This window comes from Topomyia yanbarensis, chromosome 2 (genome assembly GCF_030247195.1).
Source record: "Topomyia yanbarensis strain Yona2022 chromosome 2, ASM3024719v1, whole genome shotgun sequence".
Classification (NCBI taxonomy): domain Eukaryota; kingdom Metazoa; phylum Arthropoda; class Insecta; order Diptera; family Culicidae; genus Topomyia; species Topomyia yanbarensis.
Genome location: NC_080671.1, coordinates 84,856,840 through 84,883,919, shown reverse-complemented (window position 1 = coordinate 84,883,919; position 27,080 = coordinate 84,856,840). Strand labels below are relative to the sequence as shown.

Below are 27,080 nucleotides of genomic sequence, written 5' to 3'. Positions count from 1 at the left end.
GATAATTGTTATTGTAATATTGAATTAAATCAGTCTGCATCAATAAATTTTCAACTTCAATCCAATATTTTTTTTGGGTGTGGTGGGGGGGAGGGTGGGGAGCGTTGTATGGTGTTAAACCCCAAAACCTTCTCTGGGCTACGCCATTGCTTGGAGTTATTTATTTCGCTTTTCATTTTCCGATATGTTTCAGATCGATCCGATGGTCATTAGTTAGAAAAATTGCAGTCAGAAGGTTCGCACAAATGAACATTTTTGCACTGATAAGTTATCAAGTTCCTTCCAGACAACTTGGAAATGTTCGGTGATTATTTCTAGCGGTTGTAGATAGAAAAATGAAATACAAAATTCGATTTGTCGAAATAATGTTTGGCTTATTTCAATGGATTATTTCTATATTGAACAATAAATAGGCGACAAAGAGTAATCCACAAACAACAAGCCATAACTTTTAAAGTATTCAAAATAGATATTTAAAGTCTTCAGTAAAGTTATTCGCAAAAGTAGGAGCTACAAATTTGTAGAAGGCATCATTTCGATATAATCACTTCCAAGAAAATTTGTGAAAATATCTCACTCATAGGGGGATCAATCAGCAAAAGCACAATACCAAAAGAAAGGGCATATTTCCTCCATTAAATTCTCCGAAGATACTATTGACCTAAAATAAGCCGTTTTGGCGTTAATAAGAGATTACATGTTTTTGGTCATATTTCTGGCAATGGGAAATGATAAAAATCTTTCGTCCGCATTCAATGTTAAATATCTCTTTTGATAATAGTCCGATTTCAACAATCTATAGCTTGTTCGAAAGGTATTCGTTAAAGCTGTCTAAAAACATATAAATTGTAAATCTATATTGTCAATTTCGGTAGATAATTCAAAAAAACTGCAAAAAACGCCATTTTTACACATTCAAACATTCATATCTTGGAAACTAAACATCAGAATCAAAAACAAATTAATAGCGTTCATACTATTTTTTAGTTCTTTCATTTAAAATTGGTTTGGATAAGATCGGTTCAGCCATTGCTGCGAAACACGAATGAGAATTTGTCCGTTACATACACACACACACAGACACACACACACACACAGACATTGTCCCAAATCGTCGAGCTGAGTCGATTGGTATATAAGACTCGGCCCTCCGGGCCTCGGAAAAAATCTTGAAAGTTTGAGCGAATTCTATACATTTCTTTTATAAGAAATGTAAAAAGTTTGTGAAATTTCAATACAATCGGTCCATAAGTTTTTGCGATATCGTGACCACCAGCTTTGAAAATAGAATGCTAAGATATGTATGAGGTAAAAATGTCTGCCTCAATATACCGCATAGTGGTCTCAAATTCAAAACAAGACAATAAAAAGCATTTTTTGCACTTCTATCCTGTTTTCTTGATTATATGCCTTCTGCGAAGTTTTAAACGTGATTACGTACGGTAGGAGCTAGTCATCTCTTTTTTCTAACTGATAGGCTAGTGCCCATAGGAAGTAATCCTGATTCCTATTAAATTATAAATTTGGTACACATTCTCATCTCGCTTCAAACATTACTCATCTGCCGCCAATGGCTGGCGGCGAAAGCGCAACACCAAACAACAAGCACTCGGATATGGCTAAGATTCGCTAACGACACTTTCACATCTGTTTTACGCCTTAAGCCCCCAACCCTTCCGGTTCCCACCCAACACACAATCAGGGTCGCAATTTGCGGTCACGCTAGAAATTCTTTGCTGCACAAACTTGCCGAAGCGTAGGCGCCAGCACGAACCGGTCCGGGCCGGGCCGGTACCGTACTGCGGAACCATATCGTAATCGTGACAAACATCTTGGCGATGCGACGTCGTCGCGAGGTCGACAGTTCAGCAAAGAAACGCAACAGTAATTTTTGATACCGACGACTTTCTCACGCGCCACCGCCACGAAAGGTGTGAAAAAGTGGTGGCTTAAATCAGCATTATTAGTGTAGGGACGTTTCGACAAAGTTGCAACAAAGGTAAAATCTTTATGCGAAAAAAAGTAGCCAGATTTATGCCGACAAGCGGAAGTCGTCGCTGATGAGGTGCTGAGTACAACAAAAAAAAATGCTCGAAAGACTGGTACTGCGATTCGGAAGATGCTTCAAATTAGCTGTGCAAATCAAGCTTACTTTTGAGTGTTTATGTAATTACTTGCTGAAGGAAATGATGATCATTGTTTATCAGCTTTCGAAAAGCATGTAAATTATGAGCAGTTAGCTAGTTTGAAACGACCCAAACCCAACGAGTTGGGTGTGGATGGGGTAAGTGCTGGTTAAGCCTCGCTGTCCACGGCTTTTCACCGCTGAGTTTGCATTGTTTTCCGAATCGCTTGCCGATTGGCTGCTGGGGTGCTCTTATCATCTTAAGTGCTGGCTTCTATATTGCTTCGTGCTAGCTAAGGCGCAGTAACAGACAAGTATCATCTGCAATTTTGTTGCTTGTTTTTCATTCCATTCACATCATCATACGTAGGGAAGATGGGTACTGCTATGTAGATCTCGACATCTTCTTTTAAGGTTGGTGCAGGGGGTGAATCAGTCTTGCATTGATGGAGTGAAATGGAAAATCCCATTTTATGGTTAATATCGCTCGAGTAGCATGAGTTATGCGGTAACTTCTGAATCGAGTTATTGTTTGGGATGGTAGTAGGGAACTTCAGTTCCTTGTTTACAGTTTTATAACCTGTGAACCTTTGATTGTATTTGATGTCGTAATTTACCTACATAATCGATTTCAACAATCAGCTCTGGTTTATATTGCTTTGATAATTGGACATCTTGCATCAATAGGGAGTAGCATATTATACTTTGTAATAAGACCCATCCGATTATGTGCAGGGCTTGAGTCATAATAGCACAGCAATTCCAATACTTTGACTAACAAGCTATTTTTGTTACAGCGCGAACTTGATAATTTACTACTATTTACTGCTTAAGTGTTTCTTCCGCACATTTTCTAAAAGATTAATAATTAAACAAAACTTTTTTTCTCATCAATTCCAGGTAAGCACTTAACCCGTTCAGCAATCTCCAACGTCATTGCTTTTTTTCCCAAGAGCAGGTACCGTTGATAGTAAGTAAACAAAATTTCACTTTGTATTTCCAGCATCGGTTTTCATGTTCGGTATCGTCAATCAATGTCAACTGTCACCACACCGGTGCCAGCGCTGTCGGTAGTCAGATAGACATTTTACATTGCATCGCGATGGATAAGAATCGCACGGAACAAAATACTAATAAACTAAGTACACAACGCGTGACTTGCCATCAACAAGTCACTTTCTCGAAGCTCTGATACAGCTCAATTTTTGTCAGGTGAATACACGCCAGGCCAGGAGCACTGGTGGCGCTCAGCTGATTTGCTGAAGCAAGCAGCCAATCGGATGTCAATACGTACTCAACTGAAGAGATCGAGTTATTTTTTTCTCTCGATCAGATCGACAGTCGTCACCTGTTTGATTACGTTGAGATTAATGCAAACTCGGGTAAAAGTGTATGTACTGCGGCCTTCGTCGAAATGGTTTTTGTAGTGGAACTGAGGCAATGTGCGCGACTTTTTGGAGTACACTCAAAATTCGATGCGAAACTTTATTATCTTTTGACTTCATTATAGTTTTGATAATAGCAAACCAAGATTTGGATAGTAAACTCAAAAAATTCCTTAGTGTTTTCTTAATGTTTAAGCATTCGTTACATTTTTTAGATAGGTATTGCAAAATTGTAATAATTCGAAAATAAAGCACCCGAAATGGTTTTCCGGTTTGTTTCCATGAAATTAACGATAAGACAATTTCTTTATCGCTATTTCCTCAATCATTTCAGCACGTACCAACACTTTTAACATAACTACGCTTAATAGTTCCCTATTAACCCAGTTATGTTTTCTCTTTGATCTGAGACACATTAAATTTTAAGCAAATCACTGGTTTTAGACTTTTATAACACTAAGCATAAAATAAGAAAATAATACGATTTTTTTCAAAATTTTGAATTGTTTTTCTCGAATTTATTTTAAAACATTGTTTCCCAAGGTTAGGAGATTTAAAAAATTATTGGCTAGGACTTTTTGGGTGGTATCCAACGGGGAAATCAGATCGAAATGGTAGATCCCAGAGGCAGGATTCGAACCTGCAAAACTTGGGACTCCGACCCAATGCACAAATTCTTTTGCTATAATGACATCCCAGAAAGAACACATGATTAACGCATTGGCGACAGCGATCGTATCCTGCCTCTAAAGCGAAATGACACACAACCGCAGCAGCCATCCAACACATTTGATCTATTTAATTTCTTCGCTAGATATCAAGGCTCGGGTTTTTATTATCGTCTGGTGTCTAATTTTAGCTCATTATCCATCGTACTTAGGTGGGTGACAGAGCTAATCAAGGCGTTCGATTTCTGGTCACTTGTTCAGAGGTATGACGGGAGCGAACCCGTCGTTTGAATTAAACAAATAATTCTTTTTTTTTTGGTTTTCTGGCATAAGCGCCAATACCTCATTTAAGTCTTTTTGGTGATATCCCACAGGGAAACCACATCGAAATGGTAAGTGAAGCGAAAGCAATTATGTAACTCCCAGAGGCAGGATTCGAACCTGCAATCCATGGGACTCCGGTCCAATGCACAAACTTTTTTGCTATTCCTGGGATATAATGACGTCCCAGAAAGTACACGTGATTAACGCATTGGCGACAGTGATCGTATTGAATCGATCAAATTATTTGATCATTGGTTAGTTTGTCTCCGAACCCAAATATGTTGCCTTCACGTAAGGCTTCTGTACAGAATACCGAACGTCGTAAGTCCGAAAATCGTTTGCCCGAATGGGCCATAAGGTCGAATAAGTAGGTCATTGGGCCGCATGGGTACTAGACCAAATGGGCCATTAGATCGAGTGCCATGAGATCTAAAACATCATTAGCTAATTGGACTCAGAGAGCAAAAGTAATATTTTGCCTTCATGTAAGTCCTCTGATATAGTGATCCATAGCAGTTCGCGGTATCAATACACTATCATCGAAACTATTTCGTACCACGACGTTTTTCAGTGCTTATCGCATATTTCATGTGTCTGGAATCTGGAAAAATTTGTGTATTTTTTTCCTTCTTTAAAACATGAACTGTTCTTTTTAAATTTTGGCGAATTTTTGCAAACTGTGCATTTTCTCAACTTATTCGCAGCTAGAGTCCTAAGAAGTGAAGGCTGTTTTTTAAATTAGTAAAAATTTGTGTATTTTTTTCTTCTTTAAAACATAAAGTGTTCTTTTCTTTTGTGTTCTTTTTACTTGCAGCTAGAGTCCTAAGAAGTGAACACTGTTTTTAAAATTAGTAACCACCAATAAAATTTAATAAAGCTAAATTTTTTGTTTGGCTAGAAGGCGAAATTTTTGTGTGTACTTACTGTCATTATACCTTGTAGTGAGACGTCGTTTTTGAAATGCGAAATCTAATACTAAGCACTCATTGATTCAAGCGCAATCCCACGGTTTATTGGTTATCCCATAATTGGCAGTGAACTGAACCGCACACCAAATGCTTAATGGCAAGTGGTTCGCAGACGCGGATGCAAATAGAAAAGAGAGTCTATTAGGTGGAAATGTTTACTTTGAAGCTGATTTCTAGCGATGCCGCCGATTATCGCTGTCGAGCTTATGTTGCGCAGTTCGCGGTTGCGACTCTGAAATGGATTATTTGACTGGGCATGCGCACGGTCTCAGTGATTGTTTTTGGGGTTTGGAAATTCAGGTGGAATCCAGATATAATACAACAGATGAATTGTGATAGACAAGCTTTCAGCAGAGTATACACTGAAAATATAAATTCGTAAATATAATTAAATTGATCGTACAATGCACGAGCTCATTCGTCGTTTTCTGCAGTTTTCGTAAATTTTACTTATTTAGTGTGCATTGCAAGAATGGTATTGTTGGTAACGAAATTATTTTCGTGAATGAAACAAAATGTTTCGTTTGTTTTAATAAATGTTTGTGTATATTATGTAAGTAGGAATTTGCCCACTAATCGGGTTCTTATGTAAATTTGTCCGGAGGACCCTTCTTTTTAGGGCGGCCAAGGTGCTTCTACCGGAATTTCGGATTTTCGTAACACAACAAACTAATGGAATACAAACAAATAAATTTAATTTTACCATGTCTATTTTCCGCTATCCATTCTCCACTTCACTGTTGCTGCTGTTGACTCGCTGCTGCGGGCGGATAGGCGGGTGGTCTCGTTCGACCGGCCGGGAAAGTTCTTCCGAAACTACTGCTGGCTGCTCCGGGAACTGCCCTTAGCGATTAGCTAGGGAGGTGAGCAAGGCTCTTTTGTAGGAACCTGCATAGCAACGTGGTCCGAAACTAACTCGCCCAACTGCGATGGCCGCCTCTCGCACGATGTAAATAAACCGCCCACCTTCCACCACCGCCGTCGCTGACACCCATTGTTTCGCGAATTCAACACACTTTTCGACAGCAAGGGAGAATTGTGGCCTATGTAACCCTATGTTACTTATTCACAAATGTTTAACAAAAATTACAACACCTATCTGAACTAACAAAATCGTTCTCAAACAAAAATATAACAAAATTTTAAGTAAAAAGTGAACGATCATGTGGAACACCGGTGCGCATAATTTACTTAAACAAATGCACTCTACGGAATGTATACACAAAACAGGTATATTTCCACCCAGTGCCATATTGTACCCTGACGGGTTACAATTGCGAACGATTCCGTTGGTTGTACAAATTCATTTTTGTTCATCTTAGAGAAGTTTTTGTATTTATTAGCATGTTATTTTTTCGTTCGATATTTCAGGATCGATGTTGTCACGATTTTTGTTTTAATTGAAAGGATCGATCTGGCAAAATCAATTTTCTTTCAACTTGCTCAGCACTATTGAATAGTAGAATGATTGTGGCCTTTTTTGTTCGTGACATTCACAAAAAAAATCATTATGAAAGTTAGATGCAGTCTTGTAATAACCATTATTGTGATTAGATATTGTGGGGATTTTTTTGGCAGAAATTGTGAATAGCGCAAAACAAATTTCTTGGGTTGAGGACGAATCTATTTCGCAAGAATTTTTTGATTAAACACGCGAACGTAATATTTACGAACATCTTAAAGGGCTCTTACAAGCACAATAAAAGTGTCATAATTTAGTATTGGCAAGCCTGGAATTGTTTAGGATTTCTGTCAATACTCCCCTTACAATTGACATTACTGATGTCTTGTGTGGGTACCTTTTCGTAATGATGGGAATGTTGAAAAAAGATCGAATGAAAATTGCCTTATCGATATTTTAATCCGCGGATGAGAAAATCGATTTTTCTAGGTAAAATGCTAAACACAAAATTAAGTCTGTGATCGACAGAAATGATTCTTCCGGTTGGATAGCGGCTGGTTTGTTACATTTGTAAGCATAAGACATTGGAAGTGTGCATTTAGTGCAATCGGCATATTGGGAAAAGATGAAAAACTTGCAGAATGCTATGGATTAAACGAACTTCCGGAGCGCTAATTCATTCACGTGTAGGAAATTGTATTTGTTAAATATTGCAAAGAATTATCCAGCGGTTAATTGCCTAATGGACGCTTAAACAACACCGGAATGGAGTACCTAACTCGGTTTCTTTGTGAATTATCTCGGCATAGTTCACGCAGGCTCATCATCATTTTTTCCTTTATTGGAATGTAACACAAATTTGAAAGTCAATTCAAGAATTTATAGGTTACAAGTCTAAGTAAGTATAAAGTTCTGTGGACAAAACTCAAACGATTTTCCATTGGATATATAGTCTATAGGATTAGATCTAGCATCAAAGCAGGCTAGCACAGTGAAAAATCCATATTTTTCTTGAATTAGACATTTATTCTAAGTAATTATCGGATTAAAAAATAAAAAAAGTTCACATGGATATCCAAGGTCCTCTACCCCGACCTGTGTACAGTGTTTGTCCACGCTTGTCCATAGAGGGCGCCATCAACTAAAGTGTTTCTGTTTACGTGATATATGAACGGGTTAAATACTATGAGCCAAATATTATAATCTTAACCCAATTTAGCTTTTTTTCATAATATCAATGTAAAACGAAAATTACCTTTGGTGTGCCGCGAACAGAGGTACCTTGCATCGCACAGTGGTCAAAATTCCCGAAAAGTTGTTCAAAAATCGAGAAATGAAGTTGTTCCTTTACAGCTTTAGAATCTTATTTATATCATTTACCTTCCCATTGCACCATATAAGGATGTCAGTTCATCATAGATAGCTCTAGGAACCGCTGTATTCTTAACTCCTTAACTATCATTGTTAACTCAAATTGGTAGTGTCAAATTTTTTCTTTGAATCTAGCTTTGAACTCGAAATAAGAGACCTCGAAAGTACTTTTTCTAACGTCGTACGCCATTTCTTTCGGCAAATTCAACATCAACACCCACTAATGCTAAGTCGTTCACGACAAGTTCGCCCTTTTTGTTGCCTAGACTATATTAAAAATACTCAAATGCCATGACATATGTTAAAAATAATTCTCAAGATGCATAAAGAATGCAACCACAGCATTATATTAGCATTATATTGGCTCTTTAATACCACTAAATACATATGTAAATCAAACATGTTTCACAAATACTTAAGTCGTTTTATGCGTCAGTCTTTTATACGTATATAGACAGTTATTTCTGCGATGTTGAAATTTTGTCCGTATCTGTTACCAAAAGATATTTTGGCCAAAATTGGAATTTCCTGAGTTTTTTAAAGTTACATAAACACAGATTTTTGTTAAAAAATCTTATTTTTGTTAAATTTAAAAAAAAAATTTAATCTTCCAACAAACTCAAACTATACTACGTTTCAACATATTTTTGAACAATTTGAATTAAAAAGTTATGACTGTTAACTTAAAACATTCGACAAAAATATGTGTTTTCCATATAAAACTTCAACCGTGCTTTCGCAAAATATTTTTTTGTTGTACCCAATTAACTGTTACCGTAATGTGGAGCTAACAATAATGCAACATTTTGTTAAAATTTTATGCATTTACAATGCTAATGTAGAGAGACTGCATCGCAAATGCGGAAACAGGGTTTATATGAAGGATTAGCGCTAAGTTATAGCTATTATTGGGAATATCAGTGGCTCTACGTTAGATATAATGGGATATATGTTCCCGGTCGTAGATAAACTACGCTACATAGTAATCATCTTGCCATAAAATTGCTTGAAAAAATGTTTTGTGCCTCACAATTATATTATAAATTTAACATAACAGGATCTCGATTCATTTCTTTCCAGCGCCAAGACAAATTCCCGAAATATGCCTGTACAGCTAACGGGTGTTCAATAAAAAATGAGAATGATTTCAATACCTTTCTGTGATTAAAGTAACGAGCGTAACTTTTTTTCTCCAAGAGAATTGCTCTCTGGACTCTTTTCGCTTGGGTGCTGTTAGTTCAATCGGCGATGCGTCGAAACAGCAAGCATTCCGAGAGCGTGTTGTACGGTTTTACGAAACGCAATATCATCGTGGAAAAAAGTTAAACCACTTTCGAAACGTGCTCGTGAACACAGTTTACCGGATCCTGGCATCCCTGAGTTTGGAGCGGAAGGCCAGTAGCGGCTATCCGATGAAGATAATGACGAAGAAGAAAAAGGAAGCGTTGAAAAAGCTGTTCGACAACACGGACAGAACGAGTTTGCGTGACGCCGGCCGAAAATATCACTGCTCCCATACCTTGATTAACCGAACCCTCAAGATGGAGGACATCATCTGTCGGAAGAATACTCGGTAGCAGATAGCGACTGTGAGATCGCAGTGCCGCTGGATGACGTAGAACTACCGCTGGATGTCGTTCGTGCTGGACGACGAAAGTTACTTTCCGCTCTCGAAGACCTACATTCCAGGAAATGGCAGCTACTATTCCAGCGACAAGTCGGCCACACCCCCGCGAAGTAAAACATGTTTTAGCATATATTTGAAGAAAAAAGTTATGCTGTACATCGCCATATCGGATAGAGGGATTTCAAAGCCGTGGTTCAAGCCGACCGGTCTGGTCATCAATCAACAAGTGTACCAGGAGGAGTGTCTTGAGAAAATTCTTCTGCCGTTCTTAAAGTAGCATCATGCGGATGGGAAGTACTGGCCGGACAAGGCATCTTTCCATTGCGCCAAGAAGACGCTGGAGTATCTTAAGCAGAAAAGATACCGTACGTGCCGAAAGAAAGGAACCCGACCAACTTGCCCCTGTGCCGTCCCATTGAGGATTTTTTGGCTCTCTCAGTGCCCTAGTGTACAAAAATAATTGGCGAGCCAAGGATACGATGCCGTTGACCACCAGGATCTGGAATTGAATCCGGAAGATGGACGTCATCCAGCGCTCTTGTGAGAGCATCGCGACTAAGTTGCGTCGTACGGCTGACCAGGGCCCCTTCTCCAATATTCATTGACGTTTTTTTGAAGAATAAACAAGGTTTTTGAAAAAAAATACTGAATTCGTAGAAATTTCTTGCTTATATAACTTCGAGTCCATCGTTTTGTCATCAATGAAAAATTCGGTGTTCGGTCCGTAGCTACAAACTCCTTGCTGAATCATCAAGTAGCCGGGCGAATTGAATGGCAGAAAATGCACATATTGAAATGAAACTTTCACCACTGGAACACGTCTATTATCCCCACAAATCGCTGTAAAATATTTCTTGTCCGACCACTAGAGGCGCTGCTAAAGACTGACTACAATTTATGTGGAGAAAGCCCACGTGCTTGCAAACTTCGTCACTAGGTTGCAGTGTGTGTATCAGCTTACAATTGTAAGTGAGATTCAAAACGATAATTTAATAAATTTTCAACTAGCGATGACTTAGTTTCGCACGGGGTCTTATATCACATGATGGTGAATCAGTAGAGTTAATCTCCACAAGTTTGTTTGTTTTGCGCATTTTTTTTAAATTTTATTTGAATGATACTTTTTGAAGAATTTCAGTCCATTAGACATTTTTGCTTTGCATTTCAACGCAGTAAGAGTGTCAGTACTAACATTTCAATGGAGAGATATATTTCGACGAGAACATTTTGAATGGGCACATAAACAAATCGTAAACAATACCGGTTAATACTTACTTCAAATGGACACTAACAAAGCTTTATACACACCTTAAATAAGCCGATTCTGAAGCTTGGTTGTTCGCCAAATAATAGTTTATCGAAAAGGCACATAAGCAAAATAAATGGTTTTGTTTATGTTTCCTTTCACTTCCTCTCAAAAATTAACGGTTCTTATATACCTAAGAAAAAACCGGAAAAAATCGTTTATGGGCCCTTTTCTTAAAGAAAAAGACTATACTTGAAAAGGGTCCAAAAACATCCCAACACCGAGAAAGGGATCAAAATAAACGTCACATAATCATCTGCTGTAAACAAAAGGGTTCACTCGTATGAACTATAAGCTAACGTCTCGCCGAAAAGGGTTTATGGGAGAGGGCACAAAACCAGTGGGATGTTTCAAAAGGGACCAAAACATTTAGCTGCAAAAAACGTTCGAAATACAATTGTTTTTAATAAATCTCGTAAATTATTCAGGAAAAACGGTTATTTTAACACGTCATTACGTTGTTTGGTCCTTATATCAAGCTCCTGTTCATGAATGTGAATGATAATTTTTCAAACGCCATTTTCTCAACATGAGCATATTGTATTTAATGCAATATGAAATGTTGGCGTCGAATCATGGTATCTTCTACAATGTTATAGAATATATTTCTTCCCTGGGAAGTCATTTTGCCTCTTTTTGGTGAAATGCGGAACATTTTTTTTTACAGACAGACGGTGATGCATCTTATGTACTAAAATTTTTCCAACTGTACTGCTGGGATGAACTCACCCATTTTTTCACAACTACATGGAATCGACTTCTGAACCACCACCTTGTTGTTGAACCAGGGGCAAAACTAACTCAATCAGCACTTCGTAATAAATTTAATAACTTTTTCTAATGAAGTTGGACTTATTTGCAGTCGTCAATAAAGTTTTATGCAAAAACATCATCTTTTTGTATCTCGGAATCGGTAATAATTTTATGTATACCATGTTATTTTACGGTGAAAATGCAAAAAATCAAGAAATTATCCGAAAAACATCCTTCAAACTTCAAGCACGCTAATTTCATAGTCAAACTTTTCCTATTTGGTTTAAATTTGTAGCAGATACTTTTTATGGAAAATATTTACCAATGCGGATATTTTTTTTCTCTTGATATTCACTGTTCGAGAATTCATAACAAATTTTTCACCTATTTTTTACATGGTGCTACAGTGATTTTGTACTTTTCAAGGGACCTAGTATAGGTTGTAGATCTCATCAAATACAACACAAAACAATGTATGAAAAATGTTGTATACCCTCAAAATCTTGATTATCAGCAAAAAACGATTTTTCGAAACTTTCGACTCTAAATTTTTTTTACGCGGTCATTTAATGTTTTGGAAAGAAGGAAAAATTACCTTTCCAACGGTATGCTATGTCATGTTCCTTTGTTAAAAGTACTATGCGGTTTTGGGACAGCAATATGAAAGTTACCATTATTTTGCTGTTTTTTCATTAAAAATATAAAAAATGCTCAACATTTTCATTAGGAAGCCTCTTTATATTAGCAAAAGTTTAAGGAGAACATTTAATTCCGCATCCAATGATCTATTCTTGGTCAAAATCGGTTGAAAAATGGCAGAGTTATTATTTTTTTTCCAAATTAGAAATCTGCTCGAATGAACTCTTAAGGGGTTAATGAGGTATCATCTCGCACTATAAGATGCTATAATTATATATTCCGTTATTTTATCCAATTTCATGTTCAAAGTTCACACACATACTTTTGAATGTAAACGCAATCGAGTAAAAAATATCGTTTTTTTGAAAATTTTATATGAGACCGTCCCCTTAAAAGCTTATGCGAGCCAGAGCTGCAAATTTTCACCATGTTGTTTTGAACTTGAAGAAAGAATAAATCTCAAATCATGCCCTACTATGTTCGCAGTTTTTCGTTTGCGTCATTCATTCAAACAGCAGAGCTGCTCAATCTTTTCCATTCATTTTCGATTTCATTGACCCTGTGCATATCTCTGTACTGGGATATTGACTAGGTTTTTCAAGCAAAACTACTCTGAACATACTTCTTACTGTTACTTACTGTAAGCTTGAAAACGCAAAATTTGTTAACATTTAACCTTAAACAGGCCTCTACAGAGCAGATGAAAACTTTGGTTGGTGAATGAAAAAGCATCAATTTAAAATGAAGACGCACGGTTTGGTTATGAAAATCCCGCCAACTTGAAAGTGAATGATTAAGGGAGGCATCATGGTTGGGTTTGATTGAGCTGAAAGCTGGCATTTGAAAATGGATATTTGCACCACTGATGCGAGCAAGTTTCTAGTTTGGAAAAAATAATAACTCTGCCATTTTTCAACCGATTCTGGTCATAAATAGGTCGTTGTATACGGAAATAAATGTTCTCCTTAAATTTTTATTTAAACACAGACTTCATATTTTTTCATATTTTAATGACAAAATAGAAAAATAATGGTAATTTTCGTATTGTTGTCCCAAAACCGCTTAGTACTTTTAACAAAAGAATATATCATAGCATATTATTGAAAAGGTCATTTCTTCTTCTTTGTAAAACACTCAAAAAATTTAAAGTCGGTTGAAAATGACCGCGTAAAAATTTTTTTAGAGCCGAAAGTTTCGAAAAATCGTTTTTTGCTATAAATAAACATTGTGAGGGTATATTAAATCGATTAAACGTGGTTTTGTTTTGTATTTGACCAGACCTACAACCTTTACTATATCACTTTAAAAGTACATTCAATTATTTTTATTTTGTAGCACCGTGTTATTTTTGGCCGTGGATGTTTTGACTTTTTTTTACTTAATAAGCTTCAGTCAAATACACGAACAAGTTTCACTGAACGTCACGATTGATTTGATTCACGTAAGACGAAGATTTATTTGTGAAAATCTAACCATTGTCGATCAGACAGCGCGTAGCATATTCCATTGAAATGGTGTGAACCCTGCAACATAATTGCCCACCTATGTAATCGTCAATCGCAATCCAGTCACTGCGTGAAGAAAGTAACCCCGGTGTCAGATTGTCTAATTTGCATCGAATAATAAATTGGCCTCCGCTTCAATAGACTTATGCGATCTCTGCATTTTTCATATTCATTACGCTTCAGTCACCGTGCGACGACGACGACGGGGGTAGGCAGCACTTCAAAACGATACTTTCTCCTAATTTTTGACGATATGCCAAAGGTGGTTTTGGAATTTACCCTTTCGCTTCACTCCACATGGCATCTTTGCCATACTCCCCTGGATTTAGCTCTTTTGGCACAAAATCACAGCATTACGGCGTACGAATTGTAGCATGTAGTCCAACAGCTCGCTGAGACATTTTTTTTTTCAACCCAATTCATAAAACACAAAACTTTTTATGTTTCTTGAGTCGATGACCCGCGCTGCAACTATCGGCGAATCGAAAGACAAAAACAAAAATACTAATTTTGTCCCGTCATTGTTCGCGATCGAAGCGTGAGGGTGGGCCGTTGCCGTTGGTTTGGATTTTGTCCAGCCATGTGATGCCTGCTGATGGGTATGAGAGAACGACGGTTAACCGGCCGGTCGGAATCACGCTTGGTTGATTCACTAATCGCACGTTCCGTAATCTACACTCCTCTTAATTTTATGTCGTGGTTACCGATCTGTGAAGGAATTCCGTCAGTTTGGGAACCCTCCCCATTATGTAGGATACTGCAGTAAGAAGATCTTGATCCGGATTCGTGCATTAGTTCGAAACAACTGAACTGGACACGTTGTTGGTGTTCATGGATAGACTCGGTCACGAAGATTCAATTGAGCAATTATTTGAGTGTAAACATATTTTGAATTGGATTATTGGTGTGTTGGTCTGTCGCATATTCGAGCAGCAATCAGAAAGGACTCCTAATGGTCCGTGGGATCGCAGCACAAAACCACACACTTATCGAAATAGACGGTTAAACTCCGCAACGAAATGTAGTACCAAGGTTTTGCTTCTTTTATTAGTGCGAACAGATTTCTGTTTGAATTGGCCATAATTTACAGTTTATAATTTTATTTAACTTGAACTAATTCAAAACGCATAAACTTGTTTTATATTGGTACTATAAACCGACCGTAGTTCGTGTGAACTTGGATTGTATATTTTTGCAGCGGGGTGCAATGCGAATTATGGAAGAACCAGCCAGGCTCACTCTCGATGATGATGGTCATCCGGAATGATAATGATATACATGACGACTATGGCCACGGTCACCGGCGTTCACTTCGAGCGGGGGACAAATAATTTTATATTTTACCTGCCGATCTGTTCAAAACGAAAGCGAAAGGTTTACAACCCCCGTCCAAAATAACAATACTAATTTGGGTGGCAGTAAGGTGCGACTTCGGAGGAATGTCGTGTTTTTCTTAATTTTTTAATTAGAGTCTATTTCCGTCGCGGTGTAGCCTTGAGAAAATGGGCTTCGATTATGAGCTTCAAGTGTAATAAATCGAGGAAGGCTTACACAATAACGAGAAATGGTGGCGGAAAGAGTTTGTTTCGATCTGGAAAAAAATCACATCGAAACCGAAAGGTTTGTCCTATTACGCCGATGCTGAGGAGAAAACGAATTCTTCGTACTTGTGCTTCGCACTTTGGGAAATGTCAGTCAGCGGTAGAGGTGAAAATTGGTGGTTGTCTATGGTTGTTAAAAAAAAATGAAAGTTTCGATTCGCACACCTCGTAATCAGCATTCGTCAACGGTTGAGTTCGCGGGAAGGAATGCAGTTTTTCGGGGAAAGCTCTTTCCGGATATTATTGGACATTGATTCGTTTAACCTTTGAATTGTTCTTCGTTTGCTGCTTTTGGCACTATAATTTACCTCTTCTGGGTGAAATGGCACTTTTGGTAATCATCATTTGCTGATGAATCTTGCGCAGTAGTACTATAATCCTTATAGGTTATCAACCTTACTAGCTATTTTTTCACCCTTTCTCCAATCCGATGATTATTTTGTCGCAATTCTTCGAATACATTTGACAATTTTCTAAAACTTCGTCGTCACGAACATCTGCACTATGTGGTGAATCTTTTAGTTATTTATGTATCATCGGAATCAGGAATCAGTAGCAACTGGCTCAAATGGCAAATTCCCCCATGCTGATCGGAGATTTGTGCCTGGTCGTGTTTTTTTTTCTTTTCATCACAGACAACATAGACAATACGGAAGTATACTTCACTCCCAAGGGAATAAATATATATTGTCATTCAAATATGGCTTAAACTATAGCTCTTTACCACACAGCACAGTGGATCCACTCCATACAAAAGCTGCACAAAACCTCAAAAGTAGTTTAAAATGTCTGAAAATATCATCTAAGGGTAATTTTGGTGCGCTGAACTCGATTTTGATTAAATTAGGACGCTAAAATGAAAATTAGACATCCTAGGGTGGTTCTAAAAGTTTTTTTTAGATTTCGCGAAAGTGAATTTTATTAACTTCTCAAAATAGATACTTCGTAAGTGAACAGAAACATTTTGATTTCCTTGGGTAGTCCTTAGCAACGAGTTAGATAGGGTGGTTCCAATTTATCGAAATCTTATGAATAAAAAATGATGTAAATTATAAATTTGTTTGTAGATCTTCAGTCCAATCTGAATACCATCGTAGAAAAAATAATCCCTTCATAGCTCTTTTTTACTTATTTATAAACGTATGCGTTTAGAATAGTTATAAACGATAGCATATCTTAAGGTCTTCTATCAAACGCCTTAAATTTTTATTGGTTTATTTATTTATAGTTATCGCCAAAGCTATTAAAAGATGACAGGTTTATTTGATTTTGATGAAGATCTCAAATCATGCTCTACTATGCTCTATTCACAGTTGCTCATACTGCAGCTAAGCCGCTCAATACTTTTCCATTGATTTTCAATTCCAATGATGATATGAATATCTCTCCTTGTGGGTACTGACTTGGTACGAAATCATCCTGAGCATTTTTACTATATTCCTGCCTATACTTTGCACTATATGTGTATGCTTTGAAATAGAGGCGTGAGCGTTTTTGCATGAAACTCTCACCAATTTGTAAGTGAATTATTGAGGGAGAGTTTGAATTTGATTGTTGATTGTGATAGGGAGTTTGCACTTGAAAATAAATGTTGCATTACTGCTCAATAACTAAAAATCGGGTAAAAAAGAACACTTCTCACACTCACGTGTTTACTTTACATCGGTCACCAGTAAAGTTAACGACCAATACCTTCCAAAGAGATAGGATTCATGGAAAGATATAATAATAGTTACAGTTAGTTTGCCTCGTTGGCTTGTATTTATTTGAATTTTTCTATACTGCAGATAACTGTGAAAATGTAGAAACAAGAGTCATAGTTGCAAGACGGTTAAGGCATACTTATATTTGTATCAAGGAAATCGCCCCAAACCCTGAATTTACAAGCAGTGTTCAGAAAAGAAATCCACCGGTGAATAATAATGCAAAACTTCATGAAATCAAAAAATACCATGCGTCTCCATGAAAAAACTAATTTTACAAATGTCCAAATATCAACCTTCGGCGCAAAACGGCGCAAGATGGCACTATGATTTTTGAAAACAAGATAAAATTCTACGTCAGTTGTACTAGATGAGATCCTTCAACACGGTTTGACCGATAAAGAGATCACACTCTGAATGTAAATAAGTCCGCGTTAAAGAACATAGTTATAATGATTTTATTGGTAACTTTTTAAATACTCATTATTTCTCAAATCGAAATACACCATTGAATTTCTGAGATGATTTTCTATTAGAAACGTCTGTATGTGTTGTAAAATTATCGTTGTAGTACCTATTGGAGCGAGATGAATTAGAATGAACAAAAACTTTTTGTCACTCAAATTCTTGCAGATTTTCAAGTCCTTGTACGGTTCAAAAAAATGTAGCACTTATATTTTTCAATCGATTGACTCAAAAATTCGGCGAATACAGCTTTAGGTAATGTGCATTTAGAAAAAAATATAAAAGGTATGAAAATCGACAAGAAATTTTAGAGGTTTGGCCGGCCCGGCTCCACTGTGCACTGGGTTAGGAACAATAGCATATCATTGAGTTTCAGCTCTCTGTACATAGGTTCATCTATGTATGGAGAATCAAAAATCGGGATGGGCAATTGCATTACTGCATTATCAAATGATACTAGGTTCCGTAATCGGATTCACAAAGATCACACGAATAACACTCCGCACATTGAATAGTAGCCATGTAATAACTAAGTTTGCAATATCCAGTGAGTGCCGTGACTAGAATACTACAATTATGCTTGAAAAAATGCAGCAAATTCTTTGACATTTTCGGACTCTCATCCGGAAGAGAAGTCTTTGTTTGAAGACGAGTTTGCAAGCTACGTCCATGGTTGGCATGTTTGGATGCAGCCCAGGAACGTATCTTGTGGTATATGCAAATTATTGACATTGGTAGAACTGGTTCTGGACCAACGAAGCTCTAGCTATAGCCAATTCGTCCACCCTTTCATTTCCAGTAATACCAGAATGACCGAGAACCCATTTGAAATGCTAAATTCCTTGATTTGAGTTCGACATGCGATTATTAATTTCGATCTCGAATCTGTCGAATTAAGTGCCTTCAGGGTAGCCTGACTGACAGAGCAAAAAAAGATTTTTTACGGTAAATTATCTGTTGAAGTGCCGATTGTACGCCCCACAGAATCGCGAAGATCTCTGCTTGGAATACGGTACTGTGTCTACCAAGCGAATGAGATTGGTTTAATCTCATTTCACGACAATAGACACCAGCTCGGCCCTCCAACAGAGAATCGTCAGTATAACAAACTACGTATTCTTCAAGTTGTCGCTGGGTTACTGTCCCAGTAACCTTAAGACGGTATGCTCAAGAAAGTGCTTCTTGTTTCACAACCACATATAGTAGTTTTATGTTCAAGAGTTCTTCTTGAGCAGCAGTAGGTGTTGCCATCAAGACCATCCTCTGAAGATGGATTAACTTGAATTGGATTATCATGACTTCTACTTATAGCCACCAAACATGGCACCCGAAGAATTGCCCCAACGTACTTAACTTGATCTGCGACAATAACTTCAGTATCAAAGAACTGCAACAGACGAGCTCCAGTTGTATTCCTTCGTTGACTGAGAAACACCATTAATGTTTAATTTGAATTAACTGATAGTTCAACATGACACCATTGCTCAACAACACATAAGGCTTGTTGGTTCAAATAAAAAAGTGTGTTAATACAAATATCGGTGATCATTATATGATAATCATCGGCGAAACCATATGTCGGAAACTCAAACTCGTTAAGTTTCTTCGATAAGCCATCGGCGACAAGGTTCCATAGAAGTGGTGACAGCATACCACCTTGGGGACATCCGCAGACACTCAATTTTCATATCTCTACTTGTCTTAACGATGAGCACAGATGTCGGTTCCTAAGCATTGCGTGTATCCAGTTCGTGATACATGAAGACACTCCATGACCTCGCCTTTTCAGTGTTGTAGAGAACATTGTGTAACAGGGTGGTAGTGGACTTCCCCCACTGATATGCATGTTGCATTACATGCAACGGGTACTCGCCCTAGCTAACATTCCGAATGTAGTGGTCGATTAAACATTTCACTGATTAGAGAAGGAAGGGAGTCAGACTAATCGGTCTAAAGCTTTTTGCCTCCTAATAAGTGGCGTTGCCACCTTTAGGAATAAATTATACAGTTATTTCCCGCCACACTGATGGAATGTTACCTGTAGCAAGACTACAAGTAAGACCTTTTTCAAAATATGCTTGAAGTCTTCATATCCTGTTTGAAGTAGAACTGGAATGATTTAATCTTTTCCCGGAGACTTATACGGAGCAAAACTTGCGATTCGGTTGTCACAATTCTATGGGCAAATGCCCAAGAATCGGAACTACCCGAAAAGAACTCAGGGGCAGTCGTTGGTGGTGGCTCTGTATAGTGCGGAAATTGTGTGTCAAAAAGACAGTTGATTACTACATCTTCGTTAGACGACTATTCACCACTAGCAGTTCCAATGGAACTAACATGAAAGTAACTTATTTCATCTACTAGTCTCGTTGAGACTTGAGACATTTGTGCAGAGGCTTTTTCAACCACTTTGCTCTGAGGATCGAAGAGTATTTCTGTATGCTTTGCGAGCCAAGCTCTTCTACATATTTTTTTAAGTCGAACAAGTTCGGTATTCCACCATGGTGTTTCTCTAGTCACTTAGAGATTCAATCATCAGAAAATATCCATGACACCTAGACGCCAAGCACTCTTCGTAGAGATTCCAGTTCGTAGATTTGGGATATCTAGCGAGACGTTTAAGTGATCAAGGACGATGTACTTATGATCAGATAACGACGGTTCGAGCTCGTTTGGTACGAGCCAATTTACCAAGTCATGCGTAATACCGCCAGAGCAAAGAATTACACCTAACACCTCTTCTCTGCCAGCTCGGGCACATGTTGGGTGATTTCCTACAGATGTGCAGGTTTGCACTACTTAAGTATTACATCAATTCGGCGCCTCTCAAATTGATATCTGAGCTGCTCAAAATTATGTGGTGGGCATCTGCATCACTGCCGATTATAAGGGGAAACCCATTTCGGCCACAGCATGATACAAACCTTTCGAAATCATCAGAAGGTGAGTTTGTGGTCAAGACTTCATTAACTCTCTGTAGCGCAACTTCATCGTTACTGTAATCGAAGATTAACGGTTCGTTCTTCCTATGCAACGTCATCACTGAGCTGATTCATTCGACACTACTTCACGAAGCGATCAAATCCTGGTGGCAGCCGGCGACAGTTCTCGACTGACTGGATGACTAAGTACAGCTTAAGATCGTCGGCAAATATGAGCTTGCAAACGGAACCTAACCCTACAGGTACATCGTTAAAAGGCAGTGAGAAAAGCAGTGGGCCCAGATTACTGCCCTGCGGTAACCTGATCAATTGGTAAATGGAGCCGATATATAAGAGTCTGTAACTAGGGCAGCAATTTCAACTTGAATGATGTTGTCATGCGATAACCAACTCAAGCGTGGTTGATTGTAATCTCCGCAAACCAAGACAGTGTCTTCAATTGATCCCTTGTCACAAAGCTCACGCTCTTATGCAATATGTGACTCAATCATACAGACATCTCTACTGTTATCTGTGGGAATATATATTGCACAAAGAAAAGGCTTACGTCCATTGATGGATGCAGATACGCAAATTTGTTCCAAATTAATCCCGTAGGTGATATTGACTGAACACCTCCCAAGGTGAATTTCGCACTGTTGTTTTTGTTCCTATCACAACCGAATACATTATAGGACTACCGAAAAATTGAAGAGTCTCGATGCGATCATCAGGACCAGATTCTGTCGTAATAAGGACATCGAAGTTGCAGTCACGTATAGACAGAAAAACACCATAAATTTTGGTTCGCAAACCACGTACGCTATGGCAATATAGCCAGATACCGTTGACGTGATCATTTGAAACAGTAGAAGATTGTGTCTGCAAATGGGTATACTCTTTCAGAGTGTGTGTAGCGTCAAACCTAGCTTTGGGAATATATATACACTCTTTATTTTTACCAACCGAACCAGAGTTGGCACAAGTTTCAAAATGATTTCCCGAGATCGGTTAGGTTGGTGGTACAGGTAGGTTGGCGAGGGTGTACTGCAACGTCTTTAATTGTGAGGTTTCTCTCGATGTAATTGCTGCCCTAGTTACTGACTCTTGCATGTAATCAATCCTCATTTTTTACCTGGAAAACCAGGGTTGGCACTGGTTTCCTTTCCGGACAACTCCATAATTGCGTGTAATTGCTACGAACCTCTGTTCTCGATTTAGCAAACTTCAGGCGCAATCCAAACTCCACGCAGCGTGACTCATGTTCGTTTTCTCAGTGGCACACACACACTTCTGGAAGTACTTGCATCGGTTTGGACATGCTTCGTCACCCCTTTGCCCGGAGTGTGCGACTGTGCAGGAGACACCGGAACACGTGAATGCCCTAGGTTCGAAGAAGCTCGTAGGGGTATACCTGGCATGACAGTGGACAATATCGTCGAAGAGATGTGCCGTGACGAACATACCTGGGACGCTGTCAACAGCGTGGTCACGAGCATACTCTCCAACCTGCAGAGGATGTAGCGAAGGGACCAACAAGAAACCACAAATTGGGTTTCGAGAGAAATTCCGCCACCGGGGAACTCTCAGACTGTGTAGATTAGATCCACCGCCGGGGACCAGTTGAGTAGTACGTGACGTAGCACCGAGTTTGGGTCGTCGGGGCGCCTGTGAGTGAACCGGACGTCAAGTTTCACCGGAATCGCCGAACCGATCTCGACACCCTACCGGGTAACTCGCGAGTAGGCTAGATCCACCACCGGGGATTAGACCGACTAGACCGCGTCGCACAGCGAGCATTGGGGCGCTGATGAACCGGAAGTTACGCTCCACCCGGAATCGCCGGATAGACCTCAGCATCTACTGGATGGCCCGTTGAGTAGGCTAGATCCACCGCCGGGGACTAGATCGAGTAGATCGGGACGACGCACAGTGGCTGGAGGCTGGCCAAAACCTCAAAAATTTATTTTTGAAATATTTATATTTTATATTTTTCCCAAATTTCTCATGTATTGAATGATGTATATTCAAAATTTTATGGTCATTGGATAAGAACAAGATTTTTAACAAGAGTTTAAACGTAGCAAAGTCCGGATTTTTTAATGATTTTCATTTCCGAAACCACCATTGCTCTGTTCACTTCATATGCATTTTGCTCTTTTGATTTTGGTCCGATTTTAGCACAACTAGCCTCATTGTGTAGAAGAACGAAAGTAGTTGGTTAGTGAATAAAATACATTTGGTAAATTTGCTTGGAACTATGACTTTTTAGTTTAAATATGTTTGAGGTGGTCAGATCAAAAATACTTTTTTCACTAATGTATTCTGTACAAATTTCGGAAACATTTCGGAACGGTCACATAGTATACATTCTATGGGAAATAACCTCTACTTTTCGAATATCATGGTCTCGTTCTGCGCCTAGGTGCGCAAAAAGTTTTAAGGAGATTTTGAAGCTTTGTTGCTGATATGGAGGCGCATGGTGTTTTGTGTAAAATAGTTAGACAATCTACAGTAAACCAACACGTTATACAATGGATTTAAAGTAGTGTTCTTAATTTTTTATGATATTGCTGACATTGGTGAACAGTAACGAAAAATCTATCATGAAAACGGAATCATAGTTATAAGAAAGGTTCAATGACACTGTATGGAAAAATGCATTTAATATTTTACGACTTTTGACATCAAAAATGAGCTCAGCACCTCAAAATTAGCTTAAATTGTGATTTTCAGCCAATTTTGGTAACATTTGAGGTTTTGTCCGACTTTTGTTTGAAGACCCGCCACTGTGCGACGCGGGGAGCTAAATGGCTCACAGAAACGAACATCGGTATCAGGAGAAATCTACCGCTCGGTTTCAGGAGAACAGGTAGATCCATTGTTGGGGACTAGACCGAGTAGTTCGTGAACAAGTGAGGGCGGGAGCTGAATGGCTCATCGGGAAAGTAGAGCGAAACGGAACGAGAGGAAGCCAAAGGGCTCAAGAAATTGTGGTGCTAAAACCAAAGAAGAATCGGTATCGGGAGAACTTCCTTCGTCGGGGAATTCTTCGTCGGCGCAAGCTAGATTCACCGCCGGGGACTAGACTGAGTAGACCGCGAAGAAACACCACCAGTCGCGGGTTATCGGGGCACCAGCGAACCGGACGCCCTGCTCCACCGGAATCGCCGAACTGACCTCGACACCTGGCTGGCTGGCTCGGCTTCGAGAGAACTTCTCTCGCCGGGAAACTCTAGTAGGCTAAGTCTACCGTCGGGGACTAGACAGAGTAGTTCGCGAACAAGTCGGGAGCTCAACAAGTAAATGGCGCTGAATTGTACGAGAAGGGAGTTGCGGTGCTAACTGGCACAAGGGAGCCGAGTCGTGGTGCTGAATGGCATAAAGGAGTCCAAGGGCTCGGTGAACTAGTCTATCTAAAGTTTGCCACCCAGATTGTCTTCGTAGGGGAGGAACACTAAGTCTAGACTCACAGCCAGCTTTCCGACTGCCATGCAGAAATTGCCAGTCTGTGTGGATGGTGGAGAACTGGTGGTGTGTCGAGGAAAGGCGCTGTAACCCTGCGGAAGAAACGAACTACTAAGTAGTTGAATTAGAGTGTGTGCTATGCACATAAAAACCCCTCCCCGAAGTAATGCCGTAAGGTAGTGCCGGGAAGGAATCAGGTTCTGGCCAAGAGCAGTGGTTTCTTAGCGGGTCGGGTGATGGCAAACCCGTTCCCTGAGACATTGAGGTTTTTGTACACTTTCCCTGTCTCACGGTTTTCTTAATTTTTTTTACTGCTCTCTAAAAAAACTCACACACACATACACACAGTTCACGTCAGCGGCATCGCAGTCATTGGCTTTGTAGCCTTCCGCACATTTTGGGCAACGCACAGTGGCGGATCTTCAAACAAAAGTCGGACAAAACCTTAAATGTTACCTAATTTGGCTGAAAATCACAATTTAAGCTAATTTTGGGGTGCTGAGCTCATTTTTGATGTCAAAAGTCGTAAAATATTAAATGCATTTTTCCATACAGTGTCATTGAACCTTTCTTATAACTATGATCCCGTTTTCATGATAGATTTTCCGTTACTGTTCACCAATGTCAGCAATATCATACAAAATGAAAAACACTACTTTAAATCCATTATATAACGTGTTGGTTTACTGCATATTGTCTAACTATTTTACACAAAACACCATGCGCCTCCATATCAGCAACAAAGCTTCAAAATCTCCTTAAACCTTTTTGCGCACCTAGACGCAGAAGGAGACCATGATATACGAAAAGTAGAGGTTATTTCCCATAGAATGTATACTATGTGACCATTCCGAAATGATTCCGAAATTTGTACAGAATACATTAGTGAAAAAAGTATTTTTGATCTGACCACCTCAAACATATTTAAACTAAAAAGTCATAGTTCCAAGCAAAGTTACCAAATGTATTTTACTCACTAACCAAGTTCTTTCGTTCCTCTACACAATGAAACCAGTTGTGCTAAAATCGGACTAAAATCAAAAGAGTAACATGCATTTGAAGTGAACAGAGTAATGGTGGTTTCGGAAATGAAAATCATTAAAAAGTCCGGACTTTGCTACGTTTAAACTCATGTTAAAAATCGTGTTCTTATCCAATAATCATAAAATTTTGAATATACACCATTCAATACATGAGAAATTTAGGAAAAATATAAAATTTCAATATTTCAAAAATAAATTTTTGAGGTTTTGGCCAGCCTCCAGCCACTGTGCAACGTACTGGCTTGGAGCAGGCGTGTGCTTTGTGGTCATATTCGGAGCAATTGTAACATCGGAAAACAAAGACGTCTTCGAATATCCGGCAGCGATCTCAGCTAACGTGGACAAGTTGAAGTTTCAGCAAGCAGTTGTAGGTGTAGGCATCAGTTTAATTCGGATGTCTTTTTGGTTATTTAAGCTGCTTGAGAAGTTTTCGACTTGAAAATCACCGTTTGTTCGATCTTTCGCATAGTTTTTGACTTCGGTGATGGCGTTTTATTTTCACACTCAGTAAAATCTGGCGGAATTATACAACTACTTGTGGAACAATTGCATAAATCCTAGTGTAATATAGGTTGCTGTTCAAATTTGTGTCATCAGAATCTGACACTGAACTTAAGCATCAGACTGACATTCAAGAGAAACACGATTTTTGAGTGGCCAATAGAGTGGCACACCATCAAATTAAAATAAAAAACTTGTTGCTTCGAGCAACTTTTTGGGTACTATTCAGTTTCTAGTAGAACTGTGCAAATTCTTAGTTCGATCGGTGATTGGTTTTTGCGTCCTGTATTTACTTTCATAATATAATTCCTCCAGGAGTCGCACGTTGGCTCCTAAAATGAATCGATATGTCGTTTCCACAGGAAATTTATCAAAAAATGAAGTTTCGAAGACTGCGTTACGATCTGATGTTTGTGGAAAAAATTATTAAGCAAAAACCGATTGATGAAATTTTTTTTTGTCTTTTTGGCACTTTTGGAACCTTTTAAACAAAACAACCGATCTGATTAAATAGACTTTTTAAAATTCTTCATGTTGAATAGTCCTTGGAAGAAGTTGAATTAGTTTCCTAACGAAAATTTAAGTGTTTAGATTTAGAGTATGTCAGCGTTAATGTCTACAATTTATCTTATTTATACCTAAAATTATACTTCACACGTACCATTTAATTGACTACATCACCACTCAACAGGTTCCTCTTCTTCGGTAGTCCAGTTTCATATTCCAATCAATACACTCCATGTACAACCTTTGTCCCGTGTGCTTAGCATACCTAAATAGGTTTCGCCATTCGGCAGACCACCTGGCGCCAGTGACATCGCTTATTTTGCTTCTGGATCTAAAAATAGCCACGAATACCTACTGCATAGTCACGTGACGAATATGCATGCCTTTCTTTCTGTTGTGCACCCCGCTACGAAATCAATAGTTCTGCTACTTTCATTTTTAATTTTTATCCACCGCGATCGGTTTCCGAAAAATATCGAACTTTGAAATTTCAATTCAAATCAATATACACATTTACCAACCATGTCATGCCTCAGGCTCTGGCTTTGTTTCAGTTCGTGATGCCCAGCATGAAAATCGATATGGATAGGTTATGGCTGGTGGACTGCGAGCGTGACGTCACACCCGTCTCCAGAAGTCAAACTTTTAGTTTCCTGTTTGGGTTGCTTTCTCCCTTCTTCTCTCTATCTCTCTGCTGTGTAAACAGTACAGTACAGTATTTTCTCTCCGGAATCTCACATGGATGGACCGGTTACTTTGGCACTGGCTATAGTCAGACGGTGACGTCATTCAATTCGG

The 27,080-nt window shown here is 38.8% G+C and overlaps 1 protein-coding gene across 5 annotated transcripts in view; it reads left to right on the top strand.

Annotated features, from left to right (window-relative positions):
* Window positions 1-27,080, top strand: part of LOC131678691 (protein spire) — a 563,546-nt gene that overhangs the window by 57,738 nt on the left and 478,728 nt on the right. The gene's annotated exons all lie outside the window — the stretch shown is intronic.